The 12,247-nt window shown below is 38.9% G+C and overlaps 1 pseudogene; it reads right to left on the bottom strand.

The window, feature by feature from the left end:
- LOC149184837 (polyadenylate-binding protein RBP45-like) overlaps positions 1-11,570 on the bottom strand; it is an 87,409-nt pseudogene extending 75,839 nt beyond the window's left edge.
- Positions 11,571-12,247: the final 677 nt, after the last annotated feature.

The following is a 12,247-nucleotide window of genomic DNA, read 5'->3' as shown; positions in this document are numbered from 1 at the left end:
ACAAGAAATTATGATAAAATCTAGAAGATTTGTATGCAACGTGAAATAACTAATAATTACCCTTTTCTTATGCAAAAAAAGGATAGAACGGAAGATTTTCGTCCCAAAGGAAAAGACAAGACAAAGTTAACTGCTGTCCCTTTGACAGGGAACCGCATGCAAACAAGGTGATCCAAATTGGAGCATATTAGCCAGGAAAAGGAAAAGGAGATACCAAATCGGTGCAAGAGAACAAGAGGATAACTGAGAACTAATAGTTTGGCAAATCCCTCAGGATCCTTTGATCCTGAGGGATCGCTACCTTAATGATTTTCTATATCATTGATATCTCCGCTCGGCTGTTATAAGAAGGGGTAGCACTGCTAGCCCGGGGGATGAACTGTTGTTGTTTTTATGAAATTCTCCTTTGTATTTGAAACTTTGATCATCAACTCTCTTTGAAGAGCAATTCACTGTAACTCTGTTTTGATGTTTTAATATATAAATCTGGTTTTCGTTTCATCTTTGATTCTAGAGTAATCTTAAGCAGTGCATCCCTGGAGGCTAAGGGCCCGACCCTGGTGGATCACTTGCTCCTGTACCATTATTTACGATTCGTGTGTGGTTTGATCTCTTCTATTCGCTCTATTCAATAATTTGACGTGCCTTGTTGTTTTACATATCATTTCTGTTATATTTCGTTTACACTTGACTAAGTAATGTTATTCTCTGCAATAGGAATGCTATGCTATTCATTCTAACTTTGTATCGCATCGCTGTTCCTTTAACCATTGATATAACATTGTTGCTCTTTACAGATTACCATTGTTGTTCGATTATAGAGTAATAGTGTTGTATATTCATAAATCGGTATTATTGTATTTATCTATGGTTTACGCTTAAACGTTATTGTTGTTCATTTGGGATTGTTGTTCCATTGTGATCACAATTGTTGTTTCTTTATAACTGTGATTCATACTTGTTATATCGAAGCCCAAATTACTATTCCTTTCAATATTAAGCGTGTCGTGTGTAATATTTGACCTGGTTTGCTGTACATTTATATTTGATTCAAGTTGTTGTTCTATATTTCATTTCTGTTAGCCTGTCGTTCTATTTCCATTTGCTATTCAATTCATCTTTAAAGTAAGGATTGTTACTTAATTCCTGTAGGATATAATAACTGTTGAATTCATTTCCATAGGTTAAGGTTTTTCTGTTCAATCTTGTTAATAAGATTAGTTGTTGTTCCATTTCCTGTCATTTGAATTATCATTTCTTTGGTGTGCAGAATGATCTGAGACTGTAGTGAACATTGACATATGTTGTCTAGTTCCAAGATTGATGATCTTTTCCTTGACTACCTTTTAATTGCATCAGTTTACAGAGGGAAGAGTTACCATTACTGTACCCTTGACTGATAAATTGTTGTAGTTTTCCGAGTGCATGATTTGAGTTTTAGGTTTCTTTTTGTACATAGATAGTATTCGAAGCATCTGTTTACTCTTATATTTAAAGCACTATACTACTAGCATTACTCTGACAAATGACCGCCTCAAACTAAGTACACTCTTTGAGATAACAAATCGTTCCTAGATTGACAATTAATGTAGGGTAAATAGAGGTGAAAAGGACCCTTTTTACTGCTCGACATATCCAAACAAACATTTCTGATAATAAAAATGCAAATAATATTTAGTAGATTTTAAATTTGAATACATAGTACAATGAGATAGGAAAAAAGAAGTAAAAAACATAAATTACAATTAATATACATAGTCTAATAATGTCAACTCAGAAGTTAGCAACTCCAATCACCTCAAACAAGTCTACAATGCAAGTGGCAGGGTGTTGCCTCAAAACAATGGCAACAACAATGGAGGTAGTTTTTAAAAATATCAAAGACTTCAAGGGAGGTCTCGCCACCATCATCGCTACTCAAGGAAAAATTAACAACTGAGACACAAGACTAGACCCTCAGCACTTGTAACAAAAACCAAGAAAAAGTCTATAGCCCCATTCATATTACCATGGTGCATGAATTCTCAATAATGGATATCACAAGTAAAAAATTCATTGTAGAGAATAAAATTTCTTGAGAATGAAAACAAGAAGCTCCATTCAGACGTACTAGACCTCAAACAACAGGTTTCTGAAATGAAAAAACATGAAAACATACACTTATGAAAACCAATTGTAGACTCCCGACACACCAAACATAAATATCAAAACATAAAAAGATAGCAAGAGATGAGATCACAACAAGCCCTTTTTAAAAAAGGAAGATGAGATCACAATAGCCTCCCCCACTCACCGTGGGGAAAGGGGTGGTACAAACAAAACTGAACATCTACGAAGCCCTGGAGCTTAATCTTAGAGTGCATGGGCTCCCCTTCCCATGGCCCCATCAAATCCCCTAAAGATAGTTCCTGAGGCAGAGGAATGTGATGTAGAGGTAGAACCATGTCTAGAAAAGAATAGAGAAGTGGGAAAAAGGGAGACGAGGCCAGCACAAGCATTACTAGCTAATGAAACATCCCTTAGGGTAAAATGTTGCAAAGAACACATGACAAGGTCATATTTAGATGCCAAATACCGTAGTTTCCATGCCACAAATAGATGAATGTTGCCTCACTGATTATCTCAAGAAGTAATCCGAAGTTCGTTGTGCTCTCGATACTCCAGAGGATATATGCCAATTACCCTTGCTTCCACACCACAAATAGATGAATGTTGCTCACTGATTGTCTTAGGAAGTCACCTGAACTTTGTTGCACTCTTGATACTCCAGAGGAAAAGTTCACTAGGACCCCAATCTAAGATATATGAGTTATCCCAATCTTCATTAGGTTTCACAACTTCTGTTGTAGGGGGAAGAACCTTGACCAAATCAAACAAACTCCAATGAATCTAAAACAAACTTGACCCCCAAATCTCATACACATAAAGACAAACTAATTATTGATGGGAATGCGATGAGACCAATCTAGAGACAGGGGTTTTTGTAAAACACCCTATCTGGAGATAGGAACGAGACTCGGGAGGTGTGGCTCCTGATTGTCACCATGTTCACTATGCTTAGGAACGAAATTCGGTAGGTGTGGCTCCCGATTGTCACCTGTTCTCTATGATCAGGAATAAAACTCAGCAGATGTGGTTCCCAATTGTCACCATGTTTGCTATGCTCAGGAATAGAACTTAGCAGGTGTGGCTCCCTAGTTTGGCCACGTTCGATGCACTCTCTAATTATTGATGGGAACTATGTTGATGGGAACACGATGAGAAAAATCTAGAGATGGGGGTTTTTGTAAAACAGCCTATCCACAAATAGGAACAAGACTCGACAGGTGTGGCTCCCGACTGTCACCATGTTCCCTATGCTCAAGAACCAAACTCAGCAGGTGTGGCTCCCCAGTTTGGCCAAGTTCGTTGCGCTCTCTACTCATATATTAGCGCATTCTTTTTGGCCTCCGCTTAGCCCATATATGCAATAAAAATTACCTTATAATATATATATTATAATATTAAATATAAAAACCCTTTTACCCCTTGTTATATAGCCAATATATAATTTTATGTTTTTTTCCATTTTTTATACCCTAATATGAACGCACGTGATATGGTATTGCCTTGTGAGTGAAGGCCCCGTGATTGAAAGCGAGGCAAATGGATTGCTGTCATTCTGGAGTATGACTTAGAAATCAAGCCCACCAAGTTAATCAAAGGTCAGGGACTAGCCAAATTGATGGCTGAGTCAAATTTCCATGCTTTGGATATTAACTTGATTGATTCATTAGATAATCAAGAGGAACAGGCGACTCCACAAATTGATGAGGCATTTCTGAACTCACCCTGGTATGCAAACTTGCTTTATGTTTTATTTAATTTAAATTCTCCTCCTGGTTTGACAAAAACAAAGGCAAGATTTCTAAAGTTAAATCTATTAAATTTTTCATAATAGATAATGTCTTGTATTGGAAAGATGTTGGGGGTATTTTACTTAAATGCTTGTTAAAGGATGATGCAGAAAAAGTTATGTAGGAATTCCATGAAGGAGATTGTGGTGGACATCTTTATTGGAAAACCATTGCCAATAAAATCCTTAGAGCTGGTTTCTACTAGCCTACCCTTTTTCCTGACATTCAAAAACGAGTCACCTCATGTCATAAATGCCATATTTTTTAGGGAAAGAGAAATTTTTTTCCCTTGCCATTAAAGCCTGTCTCTATTAAAAGCCCCTTCCAACAATGGGGATTAGATTTCATTGGTGAAATTCATCCCTCTTCCTCTTCCCAACATAAGTGGATTCTTACATCCACTGACTACTTTACCAAGTGGATAGAGGCCACCCCTTCTAGAGTTTCCACTGATGTTGTCATTATTAAATTTCTTGAGACTAATATCCTCTCAAAATTTGGTTGTCCTAGAAAACTCATCACTGATAATATTGTGGCCTTCAAATCTCAAAAGATGGTTGAATTCTGCCATAAATACCACATTACTTTGGGAAATTCAATAGCTTATTACCCTCAGGGTAATGGGTTGGCTAGATCCTCAAATAAAAGCTTGGAAAACATCATAAAAAGCTGTTAGAAGACAACAAAAAGTCTTGGGATAACAATTTGGTCAATGCACTTTGGGCTAATAGAATTACTACTAAAAAATCAATTGGCATGTAACCATACCATTTGGTCTATGGGATGGATGTAGTTTTTCCATCCTGCTTAGGAGTTCCAGTCATGAATATCATTCAAGAAGTGCAAGATGACCCCAATGATGTAAAGAGAAGGATTAATCAAACTATCCAGTTGCAGTAGTCCAGGGAGGAAGTATAGAACAAGACCCAAGTGATTCAAGAAAATGTTAAAAGGATCTTTGATAGAAGAACAAAAGTTGATGACTTTAACATTGGGGACTAGGTTTTAATATGGGATTCAAGGAGAGAAGACAAAGGAAAACATGGCAAGTTCGATAATCTTTGGAATGGGCCATATATTGTTCATGCTTTTAGGGGAAATAATGCATTCTAGCTTAAGGACCTAGATGGGGCAGAGATACCTAGAGGTCCTGTCAATAGCAGGATTCTAAAACTCTACTTTTCTTAGCCTACAGATTTTCCTTTCATCATTGTAAATAGCATAGTCTTTATGGTTTTGATTGGGTAACCTATTAACAAAGGTTGAAGCCTGCAGTGAAGGCCCTAAGCCCAGATTGATGAGCTACCAATAGTATCCTAAACAACAAAGAAATCAGATGAAGACATTATATACATGAAGTACTCAAGGCTACTGATCATTTGTTCTTGACACTTCACTTGGAGAAGTGCCATCCCCAACTAGAGCCACTATTAGGGTCCTATAAATTATAGGATCTCAACGTGATTGAGTATTTTGTATTTGTAATTTCATATTGTACATAAATTTCAATATTCAAATGATTTCCAAAAAAATATGAAAAAAGAAAATGAAAAGAGGGTATGTTAAAAAATAAATAAGCAAAAAAAGGAAATAAGAACCCCACAAAAGAAAAAATAGAAAATAATACTGAAAGTGCTGCAAGTCTAAATTCCACTACTGATAAGTTAGTTCTTTTAATTCATTATCAAATAAGGTTGTGTGCAAATTGTTTTTGAATGCCACAATGACTAAAATTATGTTCAAGTCATACAGTTTAATCATGACTGAACACATTTAAATTTCTATTAAATAGGTTAGTGAATAAAGGTTTACCAAATAGTTTAATCTTGGTAAATCAGTAGCTAGGTAGAAATAAAATTGATTCAACAGTTTAATCTAAATCAATGGTAAGATAAGTGATAGGATAAGGTAGATTTTCATAAAATAAAAATGATTTGGGTCTGCTAGTTTTAATGCACCCTGCAAAGTGAGAAGAGAAAATGTTAGCTTAAAAAAAGAATTGAAATGAAAAAGGGTAGGTAGAAGCACTATGGTGATTAGAGGAAAACATGAAGATTTTATCCTAAATCAAATGTTAAATATTATTTTCATGTGTAGAAGAAAAAGCAAAGGAATTAGATTTTGACTCTAAAGTTTGGTGTATCAGATAATTTTTGGTATATTATCCCCTATCCCTAAAGTTTCAATACCCCAAAATCACCCCTCCACTCATATTTTTCATCCACTCCCCTACCCCACCATACGCTCAAGTCATTTGCCCGCTATGCATTAAATACTTTATTCTACCCCACCAAGAGCCCCGTCACATCACATTAACATCCTGTCACTTCTCCCCTCATCCGCGCCCACCTCTTAAAATCTGACAGCCCACAATACATTTCATCCCCCCCCTCACCATTTGAACTTTACCATCGGGGGGGGTCTGAAATGGGCAGTATTGAAACTTGCGCCCACCGCAACATGTTACCACCATATGATTTTTCACCTCCCTGGCCGAAACCATTAACTGCCTCATCCCCCCTTCGAAAAGTGGTTTCTCCGCTAAGCAAAACCACTGCCCTATCCGTTGTGCTCCCACCAGTCACCCTTTGCCATGTCATTCGTCCGTTGCTCCACCAACCACATCTGCTCCCTCACAAATTAATCCATTAAGCAATTAAATTTCTTAATCATTAATCCAACGGACCCATGCCACCATCAACAAGAAAGCCAAAAAACTATATAATCCCTCCTTTCACCCATTCACCGATTACTGATCTTATACACTACTATTTCTCTGTTACAAGTGTGCTAGTCCAAACTGCAGCAAGTTCACCCAGCCAAGGATATTTCTAGCTAATCCAATTTCAGGCCAGTACCTCTATTTTCTTGTCTGCAAATCCCAAGTCCCCTTTGCACACTATAAGCCTGTACCGTTTACCAATATTTTCAATTTATCCAATCATGCCTCTGAAAGACAAGGGATCAGAGGAACCCGTGAGTCCTCTAATCCACCCACCCATAAACTTTCAACATATTCCTTTGGCAGACATAGACTATAAAATCCATGAAACCCTTTGTGAATTTGATCTTTTTGAGATGTATTGCTGGCTTGAGGAAACGTTTATAGATAAATCTAATGATATTCAACTATGGGAATCCAATTTTCCCCACTATATCTTTCCCTGTACCCACAACACCCTTGAATTCATTAGGAAGTTTCATGCTTGCTATATACCTAGCCAAAGAGCTATTATTGCCCCCACTGGAGAAATTCTATTCACCATCACTCCCCATGCTATAGACCAAATGATGCAATCTCCTACAGAAAAGAATGCCACCCCTTTTTTCCATGAAGAACTTGTTGAATTATATCAAAAGATAGACTTTTATAAAAGATCCAAAACCTTTGAGCTTTTCTTGACTAAATATGCCCCATTACCCAAGAAAAATCCTCCCTATCCATCCTCTATTTTCCCTAAGAGAGCCAAGAAAATCATCACAGTCATCTCCTATCTCCTTGGCTATTACTCAGATCAGTGGGTAGATGAGGCAATCATAGGATTTCTTTCAATTTTCTCTGCAGATTCCAAGCCTTCCATCTTGTTCAACTTTAGCCAATTTCTTGCAAATTCTATTCATGAATAGATTATCAAATTCTAGACTGACGAAGTATTTAAATATGCTTCTGTGTTAGTGTATATGTTTTTATATTTTCAGGGAGACAACCTCAAGCTTTCTTTGCAAAAGTTGGATGAAGAAGGGAATCAACAATCAGTCATCTTCTGGACTACACTGGTGATGAAGGAACAAAAGGAATATTCATACAAACAATTCATAGAGATGTTTGTACATCTAGCACTCAGTCTCCTAAGTAGCAGGACAGAGCCAAGAATCAGTGAGGAAATCAGGAAATTTTTGCAGTTATCAGACCAAGTCCAGACAAGGGATTGGTACCTTTATCAAAATTACACAGAGCTGAGGATATTTGGGTGTGAGCTTTCCCCTTACAAGCTGCCAAAATTCCTCCCAATGAGGATTTTTTCTCTAGAATACATCAGGCAAATGCTTAATATGGATGAGATTCACTTTGTAGCTGCCAAGAAGAAATCCCAATTCAAAATCAAAACACAAATAGGGCCTTTTATTTGTAACAGCAGGGCAGCAGGGGAAGAGGTAGACAAACTATTGAAAGAAATGAAATTCAGCCTTAGTTTCACCTGGTCATATGATCCATTAGGGGTCATCTCCAAGTTGAGGGTAGAGAACAAATCTACTGCTTATTTTCACACATCCAGACCAGAGATTGAAAAGTATAAAAACTAGCTAGAATGGACTGAGAACACTCTACAAGAGGTAGAGGAGCAGTTGGTGTCCACTTCAATAGTACAGACTCCTATCACAAAAGAGAAAACAACAAAGAGAAGCAGAGAAGAAGAGTCACCTTCAGTGACTAAGATTTCTAGTGAAGGCTTCAAAATCATGTATAGGAAGAAGGCCAAGCTACATTCCAAACTAAGCCTAAACAAGGATTCAAAGCAAGAGAATATTATCACCACTAAGGAGCCACTTGTTTCCTCATTAGTGGGTGATCAGACTACACTTTCTCCCACTACCTCGACAACTTCACAAGATCAGCAGCAGACCATGCAGACCAACACATCTACCACAGGGGAGACAGAAAAGAGTATATTTGATATATTCAAGGAGATTAAAGTAAGAAATGAGGCCTTGAATATCAATACATACAATCATTTCTAGAAGCAAACTTCCAGCTCTCAAAGCATACTGCTGTCAGCCTTTGATTCAGAGAAAGGAAAAATGCAAATGGCCTTCCTTCAAGCACAAATCCCATAACCTAAGGTAGCATCAGATTACAAGAAGACATCATTTGAATTTGATGTGAAAGAAATACATCCCATTGACCAAATGGAGATGCACAAGCATACTGGACAAATGATTTCATCTACTCTCACTAGCTCTTCTATGAGTTTGTCTAAATTATAGGTTACATTAGCCAATGCTCAATCACAATTGAATATGGAGAAAGTCTCTGCACTAGCCAAAGACACCAGGATCAAAGCTTTGGAGGACTTAGTGATCAAAGTAGGTTATGATCCTGAAAATATCAATGTTGCAGAAGAGATCGTAAGGAAAAATAATACAGACATAGCAGCATTAAGGAAGCAATTAAAATTACCAGCCACAAAAGATCCTCTGGCCAAGGACATTGAAGAAACAGAGTCATAGAAGGCGGACATGATGAAGCTCATCATGGAGCAGAGTGCATAGTTGAAGCAAATGGAGATAGAGATGGAAAAGATAATCAAATAAAAGAAGAAAGCTACCAAAATGGCTCTTGTCCCTTTGGAAGCACTGCCTATCATAGCCATTCCTACAACTACATCTTCTACAAAAAACATAGGGGTTGTTACAGATCAGTTAGCAAGTGCAATGCAAAACATGTTTCTCCAATCTGGAGAAATCAAAATATTGTAGGCTTAAGTCAATATTCTGCAAGATAAGAAGACAAAGACTGAAACTTTTTATGCAGCAAAGCTACAGATAGCACAAAACCAAATAGAAGTATGGAGGAAATCAGCGACTGAGTCCTCTATTGGCCACACACTGGCCCAAGTTAAAGAAATTATCTGGAATAATATTATTGAAGAAATGGATGAAATCTAGCCTTGTATCCAGATTATATTTGAGCAGAAAGAGTTATTGGAGAAATCCAAGCAGGCCATTTCCACTATCAACACTGAATTGGGAGAATTCCTACCACATCCAACCACATTATCAAATTTTTCAACCCTAAAAAAAGATATGAATTGGATGATTTGGGAGTAGATGACATAATAGAAACAATCTTAGAAGTAAAGAGAGTTCTGACAAAGAATAATTTGATTGTGTAGCTGACAAAGAAATGTCACACTTTGGAGGTAGCAGTTTATAGGTTTTTCACCAAAATAGAAGCATTGAATAAGAAGGGCATGCCTTCTTTATTTGTAATCAATGACAAGTTGATGACCAAGGAAGACTATATGAAGAATCTAAAAGGCATTGCAAAGGATACAGCCAAGTCTTACCACATTAAAGGTGTTGGCTCATTGGGCCCTTACCCAGGTTCAGAAGAGTTATTAGCCAAACAAATCCCACAGCTACTGGCCCTTTCGGCAACATCCCACAGAGTGCGGATTGAGATCTCACCCGAGGTAGCAGGGGAGGGTGCTGGAACCAGGTTTCCACACCCTTGGGATGTCTTGATGTGGTCTAGAGGGGTCACGAACCATCCTGTGGCCTTGCACCACTCCATACTATTATTGGTCTTTTGCGTAGATTTGTGTAGGTGTACTTTTTGATTAATGAAATTATTATAGATTTGATCTTCTTGTTACAATCTTTAAGCAAACATTTAATAATAAAACCTAGTGTGTGCAATTATAAAAAGATATAAACTCATATAACAGATGCATAAACCAGAACAAAATAGATCCGTGATACTTCAGAAACCATTTATCTTTATTAAAATCTTCCGTCAATGCAACTAGATCCACCCTACGCACTCAGCTGCAAGGGTTCGCTCACACGGCTGTGGACTCTACCAGGCCTCTGCGCACATAGCTACAGATCCTCTATCTAGCTACCAACACCCTTGACTCAGACTTACAGATGCAAATAATACTGTCTTCACAAACCCATAACACCAAGATCCAAAACAAAACTTTCTCCCCAAAAAACTGACTTCTAGCCCTAGAGCCCTACTCTATCCGTGGACCATGGGCAGGCCGACTCTCTTCCTATTATTTTACATTATTCTTGGGTAGACAACCCTTTGACTTGACTCATTACAATTCATGCTCCACGCACTTTGTGGAGTCTTTACCATATTTTTTCCCAAAATTGTGGACCTTGAGTCCCAAAACTGTTACACGGGGCCTCCGCTACCCAACAATCCCCCATCACAATCAATGTGACTCGTCCCAAGTCACTCGACTGGTGTGGAAATCTTTGCATGGAGGTCATTCAGCAACTTCTATGCTTCGCTTGTGCTTGCAACAAAATAATCCGCCATCTGCTTTACTCGTTCTACATGAGCCACCTATGTATTAGTATCTAATTTTGTTGCTTGCCTGGGTTCAGATGCTACCTGCATGTGTGCTAACATTCCCTCGATGTTGGAAGAGACCGTAAATGCCTCATCCAGCCAAGGCTGGATGCATTCTTTAAGCACGACTTCCTTCTGCCGAGCCGCGTCAACCTGTGCCTTGAGAGCTTGGGCCTCCCTCATTCTGGCTAGTCGTTGTGTGATGGCGACTGTTTGTACAGTCCCCCAGACTTTGTCATATGCTTGCTATAACTCCCGTGCTTCTATTTCTACCTGTTGTAGCGTTGGGTCATCCTGTAGAGATGTGAGTGTAAGGAGGGAGTAATCCAACAATCTCGAGCAATCTTGGACTGCACGCTTTATGACTTCCAACCCTGCTTGAATTTCACCGCAGCACTGCTCCCGAACTTCTGGGGGTGTGGGTGGTTGTGCCTTCAGTCCGTGATTTTCAAATTTAATTCCCACTGATATTTCGTGGCCTCCTCTTGGGTCGTACAAAATCCAGCGGCCATGTAATGGATCTTGTCCGTTATTGGAAGTTCCGCTGGGACAACCAACTCTGGTACCTTGCTACAAGCCACCACCATGGCTTGTTCCACTTCCTGGTTGTGGGCAACCAAGTCATCATGCTATAGGCTAATCTACTATAGATTTTCCTTATGCTCCATTAAGATTTGGAGTGTGCAGCCTTCCCTGGCACACAGCTCAGCTGCTATGCCATCCTGCAGTTGGTAGAGGGTTTCTCGAGGCAGAGCAGTCAAATTCAACCCCCAACTTCGCATGTCACCCTCAACTTCGGTTAAGACAGCACCTAGTGGCAACACTAAAGTGTTCATTGTGTGACTATGCACCATCTACTCGGCTGCGGCTGTATCATCTGCTAGGTTTGGTATCATCCCTCCCGAGGGTCGCACCTGTAATGCCTGCAGCTGCGCTTGGAGCTCCCCCAACACAGTTGTCTACTCTGTCATCAGCTCCTCCAATGCACTAGTAGCGAGATTGCATGCTGGTTCGTTGTTGTCAAGAAATTGTTTCTCCAATGTCTTAGCTATTCTGTACTTCTTTCGTGCATGTGGAAATTCCTTGCTGCGTGACCTTTTTCCTTGGTTTGATTTTGTGGTAAATTCGGTGCATTCCTATGTCTCCGATTCCTTCTGCCTATCCTGTTCTGAGGACATTTCTTGATCTTCCGTGGTTTCTTCAGAAATTACTTCCTGGGTCGCCTCCTGTAGTGAAGCGGCCTTTTGTCCCTAACATGTCCTTT

The sequence above is a fragment of the Pinus tabuliformis genome, chromosome 3_2 (genome assembly GCF_031772625.1).
Source record: "Pinus tabuliformis cultivar Carrire ecotype Pingquan chromosome 3_2, CPIR1, whole genome shotgun sequence".
NCBI lineage: Eukaryota > Viridiplantae > Streptophyta > Pinopsida > Pinales > Pinaceae > Pinus > Pinus tabuliformis.
The sequence above is the reverse complement of the archived record's forward strand: the minus strand, read 5'-3'. Positions and strand labels throughout refer to the sequence as shown.